The sequence below is a fragment of the Chiloscyllium plagiosum genome, chromosome 27 (genome assembly GCF_004010195.1).
Source record: "Chiloscyllium plagiosum isolate BGI_BamShark_2017 chromosome 27, ASM401019v2, whole genome shotgun sequence".
NCBI classification, from domain to species: Eukaryota; Metazoa; Chordata; class Chondrichthyes; order Orectolobiformes; family Hemiscylliidae; genus Chiloscyllium; species Chiloscyllium plagiosum.
Window position 1 is genome coordinate 2,076,401 of NC_057736.1, and position 17,489 is coordinate 2,093,889.

Sequence of the window (17,489 nt, forward strand, 5' to 3'; positions counted from 1 at the left end):
TCTGCCACCTCTCAGCCCATCTCTGCATCCTGTCAATGTCCTGCTGCAGCCTACAACAGCCCTCTATACTGTCAACGACACCTCCAACCTTTGTGTCGTCTGCATCCTTCAATCCCCTCATCCAAGTCATTAATAAAAATTACAAACAGTAGAGGTCCAAGGACAGAGCCCTGTGGAACACCACTCACCACTGACTTCCAGGCAGAATATTTTCCTTCTACTACCACTCGCTATCTTCTGTTGGCCAGCCAATTCTGTAGCCAGACAGCTAAGGTTACTCTGTTCCGCAGACAGAGAAGAGGCAATGGTGAGCTCACAATTTCCATTTGTTCATTTGTTACAGTCTGTGATTTGCAAACATTGCAATATTTTGTTTAAGAGCCGAGAAAAGAACAGTTTTATGAAGGAATCTTCTTATTTTAATTCTGCAGTGAACCTTTCGGTCCCACAAAGTGTTATGAGTCATTATGATTCTCTACCCCAGAGAGTTGCGGAAGTTCAGACTTTGAATATGGTTAAGACAGAGACTGACTGACAGATTCATGGAGACCAGGGCAGTCTAACCAAATGGGGATAGTGCAGGAGGGTAGAATTGTTGACAGAAGGTCACCTATAGACTTATTGAATGGCAGATCACAATCAAGACGTCAAATAGACCCCTGCAGATTCTGATTCTTTTGTCTGTCTATATTTCAAGAACAAAATAGAAAAAGTCAAAACACTTCCATTTAATGTCTCTGGGCATTTTAAAAACCTTTCTGCTTGTTGGTTTTCCACATGAATTCATTCCAAACCTAGTTTCCTGTGACATCAGGAGATTTGCCATTTACCTTCTATGTGCAGTCCTTTTATGCACTGGTCACCTTTCAGAAGAGTAAATGTGGGATGAGCACTGTATATATGACTCAAAATAGTGGACCTAAAGGAACCTTTTACTGGTTTGAAGCTTTGTGTGTATAGATAGATAGAGAATGTAGGACACAGACATCTTAGTGGCTTCACATGTCAAAGCTCTCGGATTATTTTTGCTTCCATCACAGGCCATGACTGAGGTACAGCCTGTTATGGATTATTTTCAGTTAGAACTTCAAACCAACATTTATACATGACCTATAGGCTCTTTGACATTTTATTTAGTGCATACTGAGTTATTTGCTGCAAGTGTTGACTGATCTGCTTGTTTCTGGTATATATACTCTGCTTTTCACTTTCCTAAAAAGGGACACTTTGATAAATCACATTGCAGACTTGTACCGTGTTAATTTTCAGTTCCATGAGCTGTTGCGAGATGTGTTTCCCATACAACTAGCTGTGCGGCAGGGGTAGTCAGCACTTTGGCAGAGGTTGAATCTGTGAGGATCCAGAGTGGAAGGGCCAATGTGGAAAGGCTTAACTATCAACATTACTCTCACTCGGTCCAGACTCTCTCCAGGGTTACCTCTCAGGCACCTAGACAGTGGCCTCACTCTCTCCAAGTGAGATATTCAGATTGGCCCCAACCTGCTGGCTTCCCTTATGGAAGAACTTCTCTTTTTTTGAACATGGTGTTACTGCTGATGGTTTTAAACATGGCCTACATTCCACATCACCCCCAGGTATCATGGGGCTGAGCTGTTTGAGAATTGCTGCTACCATATAGCAACAAACACAGAGAATACTGGAGAAACTCACCAGGTCTAGCAGCATCTGTGGAGAGAGGAACAGAGATAACATTTTGAGTCCGGTTTGACCCTTCTTCCCAAGTAAAAGGTATTGGAAAATGGGTGTATTTTTACACATTTCACAGAGAAGAAGGCCAAGTTCAAAAGACAAAGGGGTTGTTACTAATGGAGAACAAAGGAAATGTTAGAATGCTGTGAAATGAAGTAAATTGCCCTCCAAGTGCAATGTAAACGAGACGCAAAAAAGACATGACTGTTGGGGGAGGGGGCAGGCAGGTTTGAGAAGAAGAATGTAAGAAAAATGCGGAACAGTCATAAGCTAGTAGGTTTCTGAAGTTGTGCAATTCAGTATTGAGACCTGGAAGCTGTACAGTGTCTCAGTGGAGAATGAGGTGATGTTTCTTGAGTTAATGTTGTGCTTCATTGGGACATTGTAACAGATCCAGGACAGAAATGGTAGTGTGAGAGCACAGTGGATTACTGCTGATACACTGTGTAGGTGCAGAACAGAATTATTTTTGCTGATATGTTGGTGGACTCTTTGAATGTTTCTTCCTGAGAAGCCGTGGCTCTGGGTGATTGATGATGGCCACTGGTCCTTGTAAACATTCTCCAGGTATTTATTTGCAAAGTGTCAAGCAAGGCGAGCATTTGGAGTGGGAGTATTAATGACATGCAGGAAAATTTCATCAATCAGAGCAACCCTTCAATATTTCCACTGTATATTGGTCTGAATGTTTGTGATGACGTTGCAAGTTGCGCCAGCCAAAGATCAAGTGGAATTGTTTTTAAGAGCTTTTATCTCAGCAAACTCTCAGTAATTGCGTTGGGAGCTGGCAGTGGGGAGTATGTAACTGCAAGGCTTTGAAATGTTTCTGTAAAATACTGAGGATGGTAGGTTTCTGAGAATGTTAATTTGTTAAAAACTTCGGAATTGCAATGTAAGTGCAACCATTTAGAGCTGAACAAGTTGGAATGGTTGAATTTCTGCAGTAATTAATTTCACTTGAAATTGATTCAAACCTTACAGCTACTTTGATCTGAAGAAATTATTACAAAGCATTGAAACTGCACATGATGTGATTCAGGCTAACTGTGATTGGGCACCTTTGAACTCGGTCAAAAGTCATGTTGAATAGCTGCTCTATGATTTGTCAGGGTGAGAATTCCATTCTGTCTCTACACCACAGCGCGTGGGGGGATCGCCATTGTCAATTGATCGCTGTCAGCTTCTCTACAGAGAAACTGGATGTGGTTTTCTATAAACAAATGACAGAGAAGGACAATCAGTGTGTTAGCACAGCATCATAAAGACATTGGATATAGTTCAGTGTGAAACAGGCACTCAAACGAGTAGAAAGCCACACAGAATGCTTTGGTTTTAATGAGCTATGGTGGGGGTGGTTTCAATGTGTTATGCTAGGGTGCAGGAAACACAGCCAGTGTTCCTTTTCCTCAACATTATCCAATGGTTTCTAAATTGAAAGACACATGATTTGAGCAAGAACAGATCGTGGTATTCTTTACTGTTAGACAATACATTTTTTTCCATTGGTTTTCGAGATACAGGCAATGTTTAATAACTATCCTTGCTTCCACAAAGAGTTGATAATCTCCTGTTCAATGAAGTGAGATGTAATAGTTTCCCATGATGGATGTTGGTGTGTGATTTACATCAGGCAGTTTTTATGATGCATCCTCTAATATTCTATGTGTAAGAGAAGTCTTTTGATGGATAAAGTCAAACTCCAATGTTTGTTTGTTTCCTTGATATGCAACAGTACAGAACAGGATTGCATTTGTGACTATATAAAGATATTTTTTATGAAAGTGTATCTTTGAAATAACAAAAAAAATGCCAGGTTTGCAGAGTCCAATTTCATGTTGGAATTTGAACTAGTGGCCTCAAAGATGTTAGTCGAGAATGATAAACACCAGAGGGTTTACATCTCAGTCATATCTCTCAAATTCTGAAAAAGAACTAGAAACATTCATCTTAAAGTCCAGTATGAGACAATATGACTGATTCTCTTTTTCAAAGCTTGAGGTCAAGGCTGGAGAGGATGACTCCAAACAAATTGAAATAAAATAATAAAATACCAACAGGAATTTACCTGTTAGATTGTTTGTTAATAATTTCCGTCTGATCAAAGCAACTGTAAGGTTTGAATGAATTTCAGGTGAAATAGATCATAGCAGGAATGAAACCATTTGAAATTGTTCAGCTCCAAATGCCTGCGCGTATATTCCCATTCAGAAGTTCTCATAAACATTACCAGAAACTTGCAGTCTCCAGTACTCTGCAGAATCATTTCAAAACCAGACAATGTACATTTTCAAAATTCTTAATGCTCCTTAATCTGACAATTTAATCTGATTAACAATGAACATGTGACAATGCTCAGAGTACATTCTTTTCCCTCTTTGTTTTCAATTTTTAGAACTGTCTAACTTCTCATTGCATTCATAGAAAGTAAATATTAACCCCACTGTGAATAGTAAACACTTACATCTTCATTTTCAGGCTTTCAATTATCCATTAGTCACTTTTACTTTCCCTTTAGTTTACTGTATCTATTTTATCCTGTTTACTGTCTCCTTGACAACTTAATGATCAAAACATTTTGAATAGTTACTGTATTGCACTGTCCATCTCTGATCTCTTCTGGCAGCTTGTAGCATTTGGTACATTTCAAAGCTGATTTTAGTTTGAGTTTTCTGTAAACACGAGATTATATTCTGGGTCGCTCATTTTCCTCCAATTGCTAATCTCGCTACAAATGCTGAAAAATCTGAAATTGAAATGGAGAACCCTGGATCTAGATTGCCAGTTCACTTGCATTGGAAGAATCTTGACAATAGATATTGACTGGAAATCGTAACCTATTTTTACTAATTTTGGATGTTTTTATTGCTGTTCTGGGTCCCTATCACTACTTTTATGGAGTAATGTGTTTATTATATTCCTGTTCTTTTCTTATTTGAAAATATATAAGTTGAAACTAAATCATAATCCAGTTTGGCACAACCTTTAATTCCACCACAGCAGATGTTAAAATTTAGCTCAATGTAATTTAGAATTAAAAACTCATTTAATGGCAACCTTGTCATTTCTGTTTGTTGTAAAAACTCATATGTTTCACGAATGCCTTTTAAGGAAGGAAATCTGCTGTCTTTACTCCGTCTGGCCTGGATGTGACTCTCAACCCATAGCAATATGGTTGACTCTTAACTGCCCTCTGGTAATGGCCTAGTGAGACATTCAGGGTAAATGTGTAGGTAACAAATGTTAGCGTTACCAGCGATGCCCACTTCCCATATACGATTTTTTTTAAAAACGTGTCTTTGGAAGAAAATGAAGTTATTCCTTTCTCTATATGAAAACAATTGCCTTAATCCTCATGGGAAGAGAAATCAGAAGAAGATGCTACCCACCAGAGAGCAAGGTCCCCCAAGAACAAACAAACAGCAACATTGGGTATTTCATGTGATCAACGTCTTCCACAATTTGCAAAAGCTCATATAAACTCAAACCTGTATAGTCCGGATCTAATAATTTCCTCCCATTGTGGTTGATGTTTAATGGAGACCATGTAGCTGCCTGCAACATCACCTGACAGGAAAATCACCGACTACATGTATTTATAGCAAAATGGCTCACAGAAAAATAATGTAAGGCAGAAGGTTATGCACCAATTTAATTTCTGCTATAAACATTTAAGCCCTAAATTTTAGGATAGCATTGAAAGAAGGGTTGTTCCCTGACTTCCATTGGGTGAGTACTTTCAGCTGTTGATGTCTCACTGAAATAGGTGGCACTTGAATTTGAAATCCATGATACATGTAAGCTTTAAGGACACTGCTTTTTGAAATCACATCGATTTCTTTGGAGGTAATAATGTTTATCAAGGTTTCTTTTCTCTTCAGTCATTCATTGGAAGTGATCATCTGTGGTTCGGCCAACATTTACTGCCTCTCCCTGATTGTCCTGGAAGTTGGTGGTGAGACATCTTCTTGAACAGTTTGAACCAGTGAGACGCACACTGTTATTAGGAGGGGAATTCCAGAAATTTGGCTCTGCGACAGTGAACGAATGGCAAGGTATTTTGCAGCCTGGGTGCTCTGTAATTTGGAGGGGAAATTTGGAATTCATGGTGTTTTTGTGCATCTTTTGATCTTCAATATGTTGGGTTTGAGGTTTTGACCAGTGCTTGGTGATTGGCTGCAGTGTGTTGTTTGATTGCCATTGAATGACATGACATTTTGCCCTTAAACAGCAGTGACAGGTTGAAGGTTTATTGGATAATGGAGCTTTGTCTGCCGAAGTGGCTTGAGAACTGTTCTCTCCCACTGTTTAACTTGAGAATGTTTGAAATCTACACAGTAAAACTCCCTCTATTGAGAAACAATTAAAACGCCTCTGAATTCATCCATGAAAATGACAAGGTTACAATTTTATAACTTCTATTGCCCGAGATCTCCAGGGGATACTTAGAGGTCTTCTTCAGATATCTAACAGTGGGGAAGGTTACTTCAAGTGTGGTCAGTTGCTTGAATCTGCAGGATACTTTCAATGCAATACAAAGGACAGTTCTTGAAGACACCTACAGTTAGGACTAGCAGATGCCGTTTTCGATTGAGTTACCCTTGTTATACAAAATCAAAGATGATGATTTCTCTATTTTTGTCTGTCATATCTTGCTAAAGGCAGCTGCCCCAGTTGATATTGGAAGCTTGCCATTCACTCAGGAAGGTGCAGGCCGGAAACAGATGGTTTTTAGCTTTACCTTCCTGCAGGAGGATAATGCAAGGGAATAGAATGTTCAAGGTTTGCACTGAGGGGCAAAACTGTTCTGTGAGGGAAAATATCTCCCAGTTGGGAGCAGGAAAGCAAAAGAAAGTCATAAAAATCAGCTATGAGCAGCATCTGTTTGACTGCAGTTATGGAGCTCGTAAAATTTAATTTTATGGAGACGTGTGCAGATCAAATCCCTTGCTGTCTGTTCCTCTCCCTTACCAATGCCCAGTTACTTATTTGACTGCTCTGAACTCACTTATCAGCATATTAATTCTTGAGATAAAATGTCTTTATAGATGGAATTCAGGTCTGTTTTTAACTACCCAGAAACATTATGACATGGCCTGGGGTTTAAATGTGGCCCAAAGAGTAGGGACACTACGACAGATCCATGGCTGTTTTTATGCTTTGTTTAATCCATACCCTAATAATTAACCAACAGGCTGCAATCTAATTAACCTGTGTTAAAAAGAGTAACAGTTTTGAATTTTAAGAACCCTCTATATTTTGCATGTCAATTTCAAATGGCATTAACAGATGATAATTCACTTTTGTTTTAAAATGCAGGATTTTTTTTGCTGCTTCCCAAATCCAAGATCTAAAGTAGTTTTTAAATCACCTCCTGATATAGTGATAAAGTTTTAGTCATTTTTGGGATATGGGTGTCGCTGGCTGGGTCCAGTATTTATTGCCCATCCCTAGTTGCCCCTTGAGAAGGTGGGGATGAGCTGCCTTCTTGAACCGCTGCAGGCCATGTGCTGTAGGTAGACCCACAATGTCCTTAGGGAGGGAAATCCAGGATTTTGACCCAAAGACAGTGAAGGAACGACAATATGTTTCCAAGTCAGGATGGTGAGTGGCTTGGAGGGTAACCTGCAGTGGGTGGTGCTCCCATGTATCTGCTGCCCTTGTCCTTATAGATGGAAGTGGTCATGGGTTTGGAAGGTGTTGTTAAATGAATTAATTTGAAAATATCTTATAATTATGTATTTCACTGAATGCTAAAGTCAAAATCACATGGACATTCCATCCCATTCCAAGTTAACACCCGCCCCCCCGTCTCTCTCTCTCTCTCCCCCACCGTCTCTCTGCCTCCCCTGTCTCTCTCCTCCCATCTCTCTCTCTCTCCCGTTTCTCTTTCTCCCCGTCTGTCTCCCTCTCTCTCTCCCCACTGTCTCTCCCTCTCCGTGTCTCTCTCTCTCACTGTCTCTCTCACTCTCTCCCTCCCTCCCCCCATCTCTCACTCCTCCCTAATGCATCTACCTGCAGTAGTTCACTACCACCTTCTCAAGGGCAACTACAGTTTGGTAATACCAGCAATGCCCACACACATAATCAGTCCAGTAGGGCCAATCGAAATGGGGAAGAAGAACAGAATAATGGATATGCAATGGTTGCCATCTCAGTTTGTGCAGTCAGCCTGCAGATATTTTCTAGTCAAGCTGTTCAGAGATATTGTTAGACGCCTCTGGAGGGGGTGGGATATGAACGTAGGCCTCCAGGCCCAGAGATGGGGTCAGTCAGTGTTGTATGTGCAGTTAAAACCAAACCTCATCATCTGGTCGGTTTGCTGCCACCATTCTATTTATGTTTAGGAATTGACAGGAACTGCTTTGTCACGTATGGTCAAAGGAGACCACTTCCTCTCCCATTTAGAAAAGACTCTCATATTGAACATTAAGTTATTTACTGCACTTTAGCAACTAGATGGCCGTGAACCAGTTGGAATTAGTTTACTAAGGGAATGTCATGTGTGACAAACGTAATAGGGTCTTTTTCTTTCGGGAATTATCTGAGTATACACTAAAGGTATTGTTGTGGACGTAGATGTTCAGAGATAGGAATGGGAGTAGGCCATTCAGCCCTTTGAGCCTGTTCCACCTTTCAGTGAGATCATGGCTGATCTGTGGTTTAATCGATGTGCCTGCCTTAGACCCTCAGACTTCCAAATTCCAGAGGAAACAGGTCCAATTTGTATAATTACTTGTCATTACCTCTAAAGTCCAGTTATCATTCTTGTAAACCTATGTTGTACTCTCTCCAAGGCTAACATATCCTTCCTAAGGGTTGGTGCCCAGATCTGCTCACAATACTTCAAGATGGTTGGGAAAGGCAAGTCTTAACTTGAACTTAATCAGGGAGGCTGACAGATTCAGATCATCCATTTCTGTCAGATTCTTTCTGGTTAAGTTAGCCTAAAATGATCCCTCTGATAGGAACGTATTCCTGAAATTCAGCCCCATGGCACACCCAGAAAAATAGCAGGGAGGAGAAAGTGAGGACTGCAGATGCTGGAGATCAGAGCTTAAAAATGTGTTGCTGGAAAAGCGCAGCAGGTCAGGCAGCACCAAAGGAACAGGAGAATCGACGTTTTGGGGATAAGCCCTTCTCCTGTTCCTTTAATGCTGCCTGACCTGCTGCGCTTTTCCAGCAACACATTTTTAAGCCCAGAAATGTAGCAGCATGGATTAGTAAATGGGTTGTCATCCAGAAAACAAATGCATTGTGGGTGTTGCTCAGATTGGGATGGTGCCCTCTGAGGCAGTGGTGGGAGCATTTCTGTTTTGTTTCAGTGTAAATGGTCTGGACTTGTGCATGTCACACAATTAGCACAATCTGCAGTTGACACAAATGTAGGTATTTTGGCCAACAATGAGTATGTCCATGAAATATTTCAGGAGGATTTTGATACATTAACAGGATGGGAAGACAGGTTACAGTTTTGTTTTGTGGTTTTATGCCAGCGTCTAAGAGATTGGGCTCAAGACAGACTGGACAAGGTGAAGGCAAGGTCAAGAACTACCTTCAGGATTAGGCTACTTTAGTATTTCATTCATTGTATTGTACTCACCTACACTATATGCCATTTTGCAGCTGTGTAAACCTTTAGCTAAGCCACATTTGAAGTATTGTGTGCACTTTTGATTGTCACAAGATAGAAATGATGTGGAGGTTTTGAAGAAGGTGCAAAAGAGGTTTACCAGGATGTTTCCTGGATTCGAGTGTGTTAGCTATAAGGAGAAGTTGAACAGACTTGGATTGTTTTTGCTAGAGCGTTGGAGACTGTGGTGGATCAGAGAGAAATATAGAACATTATGAAAGATCTGGATAAGGTGGATAGGCAGAGTCTTTACCCCAGGGTAGGAACATCAAATACTAGAGGGCATAGGTTTAAGGTGAGAAGGGGAAAAGTTTAAAGGAGATGTGAGAGGCAAGTTTTTTTTAAAGTAGAAAGTGGTAGATGCTGGGACTGTGTTGCCAGGGAGATGGTAGAAGCAGTAATATTTAAGAGGCATTTAGACAGACACATGAACAGATGGGAAATAGAGGGATACAGACCATGCGCTGGCAGATCAGATTAGGTTTGAATGGCATCATGGTCAGTGCAGATATAGACAGGCTGACGGATCTGTTCCTGTACTGTACTGCTCTATGTTCTATATTCAAGGACTATACATGGGAACTTAAGATGTACCAGGTCTTAATCTTACCATTACATTTTTAAAAGACTATTCTCTACATGTGTTTCTCTCTTCACATGTACTTACTGTCTCATTAACTCCACCTACACTGTGCTATTTAAGCCCAGTGGGGAGCAGCTCCATAATATCATCACAATTATGTGTACAGGTACAATTTAATATTGACAGCTATGAGAAGATGCTTTTTCAGACAGGAAACAGTGAATAGTTTTACACATTCAGATGTTTATTTCAAAGGAATTATTCACAAGAATGGTTCCAGGGATGAGGATAAATTAGAGAAGAGAAGGCTGAGGTGAGATTTAATAGGACTAGATTGGGTTGGGATATCTGGTCGGCATGGACGGGTTGGACCGAAGGGTCTGTTTCCTTGCTGTACATCTCTATGACTCTATGACCAGCAATCAAAATTCCTTGGATTCTGGATAGAGCAGATGGAGGGACACTGTTCCTATTGCAGAACAATCAAGAATCAGAGAACACCAATTTGAGATAATAAGCTAAATAACCAAAAATAACATGAGTTAAAAAGGTTTTTTAATACAGGAAACTTTTGGGATTTGGAATACATTGTAAGAAAGTACAATGGAGGCAAGTTTAATTACAGCCTTCAAAAGAGAATTGGAAAATTATTTGGAGAAACGCATTGGCAGGGCTTTGGTGAAAAGGCAGGAAACTGGAGTCACTCTGTGCAGAGATCTGGATGAAACATGAGGGGGTTGAATGGTCTGCATCTGAGCAGTAACCATTCTCTGATTCAATGATGTTATAGCTCAATAAATGAACAAAACTGAGGTAAAATGCCTCTGTGTGTTTTGTAATGGAACAGTAAAAGTTATTTCTTGCTCAATACACAGAGGAAATGGTTTACGGAGTTGGAATTTTGCAATATTGACCCCATCTCTCAGTAGATGTACTCAGAATGAGTGGAGATTATTTAGCTGCAATGAAGTACAAACCTCACTGTAAAACAGTTATTCAATAACTTCTTAGCTGCAATATCAATGTCTTTGTGTTGTGATTTGTGACCCTTTGGGCACAGATACAACATTAACCATTTGTAAATAAGTACATATATGTAACACAGTGTACATGCATATCTATATCAAACATCCATATCTAGTTATCTCCATGTCTCCAGGTATGATATTGGAAAACAGAGTGACATTTTTTCTCTAAAATATGAAACACAAGGAAAGGTTATCATGCTGCCCAATTATGTGAAGGATGTTCAGACGCTCCATTGACCGCTGTGAAGCAGATATTAATTCACCAACGTTTTACAGAACTCAATCTGTTCAGCTCATTTTCTCTGGATTCTCATTTGAATGATTATTTGTGCCAAGACATGAATCTGAGTGAATAGTTTGAGTCTGATATGACTTCTTCAGAACTGAAATAGGGTTCTATGCCTTTGAAAGTAAGGAGCAGATAGTGCAACAAAACAAAATACCTGAGGATTAAGTGGAAAATTAGAGAGATGAAATATCAATGACATCATGGAACAAAATGCAAAGATTGTTGTAAAGAAATGAAGCACTTTTTCAGAATAAGTGTAAATGGGAGAATAATGAACAGCTTTGTAAAAACAATGACTGCAGATGCTGGAAACCAGATTCTGGATTAGTGGTGCTGGAAGAGCACAGCAGTTCAGGCAGCATCCAAGGAGCTTTGAAATCGATGATTCGGGCAAAAGCCCTTCGATTTCGAAGCTCCTTGGATGCTGCCTGAACTGCTGTGCTCTTCCAGCACCACTAATCCAGAATAATGAACAGCTTTGTCTGCTATGCTTTATGGATTTTTAAACTTTAATCCGCATACAGATACCATAGAACCTGGGTCCTTGTCGAGTCAGATATCTTGAAGTTTATTTCTACCACTATTTACTGTCACAGAGTTACACATATAGTCTGGGCTCTGTGCTTATTGATACATTATGTGCATGGAGTTAACTGATTTACGACAGTGCATTGACTCCATGACCCAGAGAGAGGATCTCAAGAAGAGGGGGGCATCTTTACACCAAAACATCACATGTTGTGATGTCATGGTAGACTCTGAAACATATGGTTCTGTCTGCTCTGGAATTTAAACCAGACTAGATTAGATTAGATTAGATTATATTAATTACAGTGTGGAAACAGGCCCTTCGGCCCAACAAGTCCACACCGCCCCGCCGAAGCGCAACCCACCCATACAGCTACATCTACCCCTTACCTAACACTACGGGCAATTTAGCATGGCCAATTCACCTGACCTGCACATCTTTGAGAGAGGATCTCAAGAAGAGGGGGGCATCTTTACACCAAAACATCACATGTTGTGATGTCCTGGTAGACTCTGAAACATATGGTTCTGTCTGCTCTGGAATTTAAACCAGACTACCACATTGCTGAAAAGCAAAAACTATGATAAACAAGATTCAGAGCAGCCTTTTGTAAACAGAAAGCAGAAACAAAGTCCAAGTTTATAGTGTGTATTGGTTGAGCTCAGTTTTGAGTCCAGAAGGCAGTAAAGTGCCGAATTGAAAGAGTGGTGTTCCTTGAGTTTTCATTGAGTCTCACTGGGAGACTGCAGCAGCTGGTGTAAACATGGGGCTGCGATGGGGAACTGCAATGGCAAGTGATCAGAAGGTTAGGGTCATGCTTTTAGACAGAGTACAAGCGCTTGTCAATGTTGTCACCTCCCCCCCAGTCTGTGTTTGGTCTTGCAGAATACTATCATTGTAGTCAGTGATTATAGCAGAGTACCTTGAAAAAAGTACATGTAAATCATTGCTTCACCTTGAAAGAGTGAGAGGGCCTTGAACACTGAGAGAGGAGGAGGTAAAAAAGTGTCATTTTGGGGATCTGATGGTGCTGAAGAATGAGGACAGTTTCGTCCTTTGTTCATGGAAGAAGCAGAAAGTCCCAAAGTTGTTCTCATGGGGATGGAAGAGCCTTTTTATTAAAGGTTTGTTGGGAAATCAGCAAAAATGTTTCAACGACAGGAAAGGATCTTTCTTTTTCTTGGCTGGACTTCAAACGGTTAGTATATGGTTTTTCTAAACAAGTTAGTTTTGCAATTATGTATAATTTTATACTGCCAGCCCAGACGATCTGATTACTGTGATATAATGTACATGAATTCTCTAAATTCTCAATTATCTATCCCAATCTGGCAAGAAAACAAACTAGTCCATTCTGAAACATATTCCAAAATTGCTACATTTTTAATTCATGAGCTCTAGATTTGTGAATTGGAACTGTAATTATACATAGGTCTGTGGATACTGTCCTCAAATATCAAGTAAGAGAAAGCTTTGAACCCCAATTTATTCGATATTATATTGAATATATAATTACATTCAAGTTTCATTTCTATATTAGTGTGATATGGCCATTATAGCTGTGAAATGATTCATGGTTCAAACCAAGGCCTGGCACCTAATTCCTAATCCAGATTGTAGATTTATTGTATCTCTTTCAAGGAACTTCAATATAGCATACAATTCAATAAACTTGAAATAAAAATTAATATAAAATCTGAATTATTGTTAACAAGGACAATCTAATTCACTGCATTTGAGTTCTCATGCTGTGCCAAATCCACTCCAATGTTATTTTATTCAGTGGAGGATTGTAACTTGGATAGTCAATCAGATATATTTAATCTTACATTTCCTGTGCCCTTCCTCAACTCTTTGCTTACATACTTCACATTTATGGAAATTATATTGGGTGGCTCCACTTTTTTCAATAAAACCATATTTCTGGTGAAGTGTTGAGCAAGAACAACTCTTATTTACATAATTATTCATTATGTACAGTGTATATCAATTATTTATATAATAGAATACTCACGCTCCTGCAAGTTCTTACACACTCTACAGCATTCCCTTTCTCATTCTTTTAACAGATTGCACATTGCTGGTGCCCTTTTATTAGTTGAGACTGAAGAATACCTAGTTTGTCATTTACAAGATGTGGCCAACTATAGTTAAGTAGTTTTCCTGAGAAAACAAAGTGTACTTAAGTGTACTTAAACGCTACAATACAGGAATCTAAACCTTGTGTGGTCATTATGTCCCACTTTGTCAAAATGAGGAAGAGTGTTAATAGTCATTGGCAGTTCTACACACCGGTGAATCTTGATGAGTTCCTTTATCAAAGTGCACATTATCCAAAAGGTATCTACCCATCCCATACTAAACTCTGCTTATATATTACTTTGCTGACTAGCATTGGCTTCTTGACATCCAGTAATTACATGTAAACACTTCGTCCTCATCTTCTAATGCCCCCATACCCAACTCTATTGTTGCTACATTTTTTTACCTTTCGTTTTCCCTGCCCTCTCTGAGCCTCCCAATCTTACATTTTATACATCCACTTTCTCTTTGCCCACCTATGACACAAGCCTTCCTGAGAGTTTTTCACAAATCTCCTGAAAAATTATCGTTTTAACTAAACGATTGTTCAGTCATCCTAATTGTTGTCTTTGGCTTGGCCGTTATTTTTCAATATCAATCTCAAGTTGTGAAGCACTTTGGGATTGTTTTTATATTAAAATAAATATTACATTTTATGTTAAGCATTAAATATGTTATAGCTACAGTAGTAAGACCTTGCCTGTAATCATTGAAAAAGATGTTGGAATTATTAATGATATTGTCTACACAGCTCCAAATATTTCCACTGTTATTTTGACATTTGGATTAAAATTGTATACATTGTAGAACACTTCTATTTATAATCTCAAAGGAATCAGATACAGTGTTTGTGAAATGTTTGTTTTCACCCTAGTTTCATTAAAATCTATAAAAATAATAAATTATTTATGCAGATCTCTACATTCCTTCACATTCATTGTCTCACCTAATCCAAGAATGTTCTTTGTTTTAATTAAACTAAATGATATCTAAGAATTCTGAGCAAAATAGACTTTAAAAAAAATTACAAATGAACCAAAATTTGTGCACTCTCTTATTTAGTGATTGTGAGAGGTTTAATGACTGTATTTACTCTTGTATAAATGTACCGCGAAGGCATGATACTTGTAGAATTGTGCCATGTTATAGCTTCCAACAGGAAGTGAGTAGATAGAGTGACCAGAATCTAAGAACTAAAGATGACACCTTTTTGATGAATGCAATTTACTTTTTCCTCATTCTTTCATGTGACGTGGGTGTCACTGGCTGGGCTAACATTTATTCCCCATCCCGAATTGCCCCTTGAGAAGGTGGTGGGGAGCTGCCTTCTTGAACCGCTGCGGTCCATGTCCGTACATCCATGGTGCTGTTAGGAAGGGAATTGACCCAACAAGACTGAAAGCACAGTGATACAGCTCCATGTCAGGATTGTGTATGACTTGAAGCGAACCTTGCAGGCAAAGTATCTTCTGTTTTTGTCCTCCTCAGTGAAACAATTGTAACTTTGGTAAGTTTTCTTGGGAAAGCCTTGATGAATGTTGGTAGTGCGTTTTGTAGATGGTGCACACTGCTACTGAGGGAGTGGAGGTTGAAGATGGTGGATGGGATGCCATTCTAGTAGCCAGCTTTATCCTGGATGATGTCAAGCTTCTCAAGTGTTTTAGAGTCATAGAAATGTACATCACGGAAACAGACCCTTCGGTCCAACTTGTCCATGCTGACCAGATATCCCAACCTAATCCAGTCCCACCTGCCGGCACCTGGCCCGTATCCCTCCAAACCCTTCCTATTCATATACCCATCCAGATGCCTTTTAAATGTTGCAATTGTACTATCCTCTACTACTTCCTCTGGCAGCTCATTCATGTTGTTGGAGCTGCACTCATTCAGGCAAGTGGGAAGTATCCTATCACACTCTTGGCTTGCTGTCAGGAGGGAGTCAAGAAGTGAGTGACTTGCTGTGAATTTCTGACCTCTGACCTGTTCTTGTATTCATGGTATTTATTTGGCTGATCTAATTCAGTTTCTAGTCAATAACCTGCATGATGTCAATGATGAGAGACTTAGCAAAAATAATGCCATTGAATGTCAAGGGGCAATGGTTAGATTCTTTTTTTTTAATGGAGATTGTTGTTTTCTGGCACTTGTGTCGCATAAATATTACTTGCTAATTATCATTCCAAGTCAGAATATTTTCCACATCTTAGTGCATATGGAAATGGACTTCTGCAGCATTTGAAGAGTTGCCAGGAGTACTGCATACTGTGCAATCATCAGTGAACAGTCATCAGCTTTGCACAATGTCGCGCATTTAGTAACTAAACAACTGGGGACTTATTATGTTTTCAATGCATTAGTGATGATCAGTTTTTATTGATTCAGAGGAAAGTGAGCATGAGTCTGTAGCCACAGTGCTTTCGTTAGAATCCTAGAATCATATAGTAAGGAAGAGGCCATTCAGCCCATTGAGTCTACACCAACAGAAATTATTCTAAATCTACACTAGTTCCACTTTCCAGCACTTGGCCCTGAAGAGGCCTTGAATGTTATGGCTTTTCATGCGCTCATCCATGATCATTCCAGACCAAAACCCTGTTTCCTCAGCCCACGTTGTGAAATTGGTAGCCTTTATAATTACATATAAAACAGGAGCAAAACCTTAAAATCACACAACACCAGGTTATAGTCCAACAGCTTTAATTGGAAGCACTAGCTTTCGGAGCGACGCTCCTTCATCAGGTGGTTCAACCTGGTGTTGTGTGATTTTTAACTTTGTACACCCCAGTCCAACACCAGCATCTCCAAATCAGGAGTAAAGCCTGTTCAAGATAACATCCATCATACAGGATATAAAATTTGCTCCAAAGTAAAATAAATCTTCATTACCATGTCTTAAATTAATAATGAACTTTACATCTTTACTTCCAATTCCCAATAGCCATGGGACTTTGCCTTTGTGTTAATTGATAAACTTTGAACTTTTGTTAGTTTTCTGCGACACTTTCCAAAAGTATAACCACCAATTTGTATCATCGATAGTCACAGGTGAGGTGCCAGAAGACTGGAGGTTGGCAAATGTGGTGCCCCTGTATAAGAAGGGCAGTAAAGACAAGCCAGGGAACTATAGACCGGTGAGCCTGACCTCGATGGTGGGCAAGTTGTTGGAGGGAATCCTGAGGGATGGGATGTACATGTATTTGGAAAGGCAAGGACTGATCAGGGATAGTCAACATGGCTTTGTGCATGGGAAATCATGTCTCACAAACTTGATTGAGTTTTTTGAAGAAGTAACAAAGAAGATTGATGTGATCTATATGGACTTCAGTAAGGCATTCGACAAGGTTCCCCAGAGACTGATTAGCAAGGTTAGATCTCATGGAATACAGGGAGAACTAGCCATTTAGATACAGAACTGGCTCAAAGATGGAAGATAGAGGGTGGTGGTGGAGGGTTGTTTTTCAGACTGGAGGCCTGTGACCAGTGGAGTGCCACAAGGATCAGTGCTGGGCCCTCTACTTTTTGTCATTTATATAAATGATTTGGATGTGAGCATAAGAGGTACAGTTAGTAAATTTGCAGATGACACCAAAATTGGAGGTGTAGTGGACAGCGAAGAGGGTTACCTCAGATTACAACAG

General features: G+C 39.7%; 1 protein-coding gene across 4 annotated transcripts in view; it reads left to right on the forward strand.

Annotated features, from left to right (window-relative positions):
• Positions 1-17,489, forward strand: part of LOC122563474 (proto-oncogene tyrosine-protein kinase Yrk-like) — a 300,778-nt gene that overhangs the window by 106,437 nt on the left and 176,852 nt on the right. For 2 of the 4 annotated variants that reach the window (XM_043717232.1, XM_043717233.1), the window contains exon 2: positions 5,589-5,762. The exons of the other annotated variants lie outside the window; for them this stretch is intronic. The gene's annotated coding sequence lies outside the window, so the exon portion shown is untranslated. The remainder of the gene's footprint in view (positions 1-5,588; positions 5,763-17,489) is intronic. 4 annotated transcript variants of the gene reach the window in all.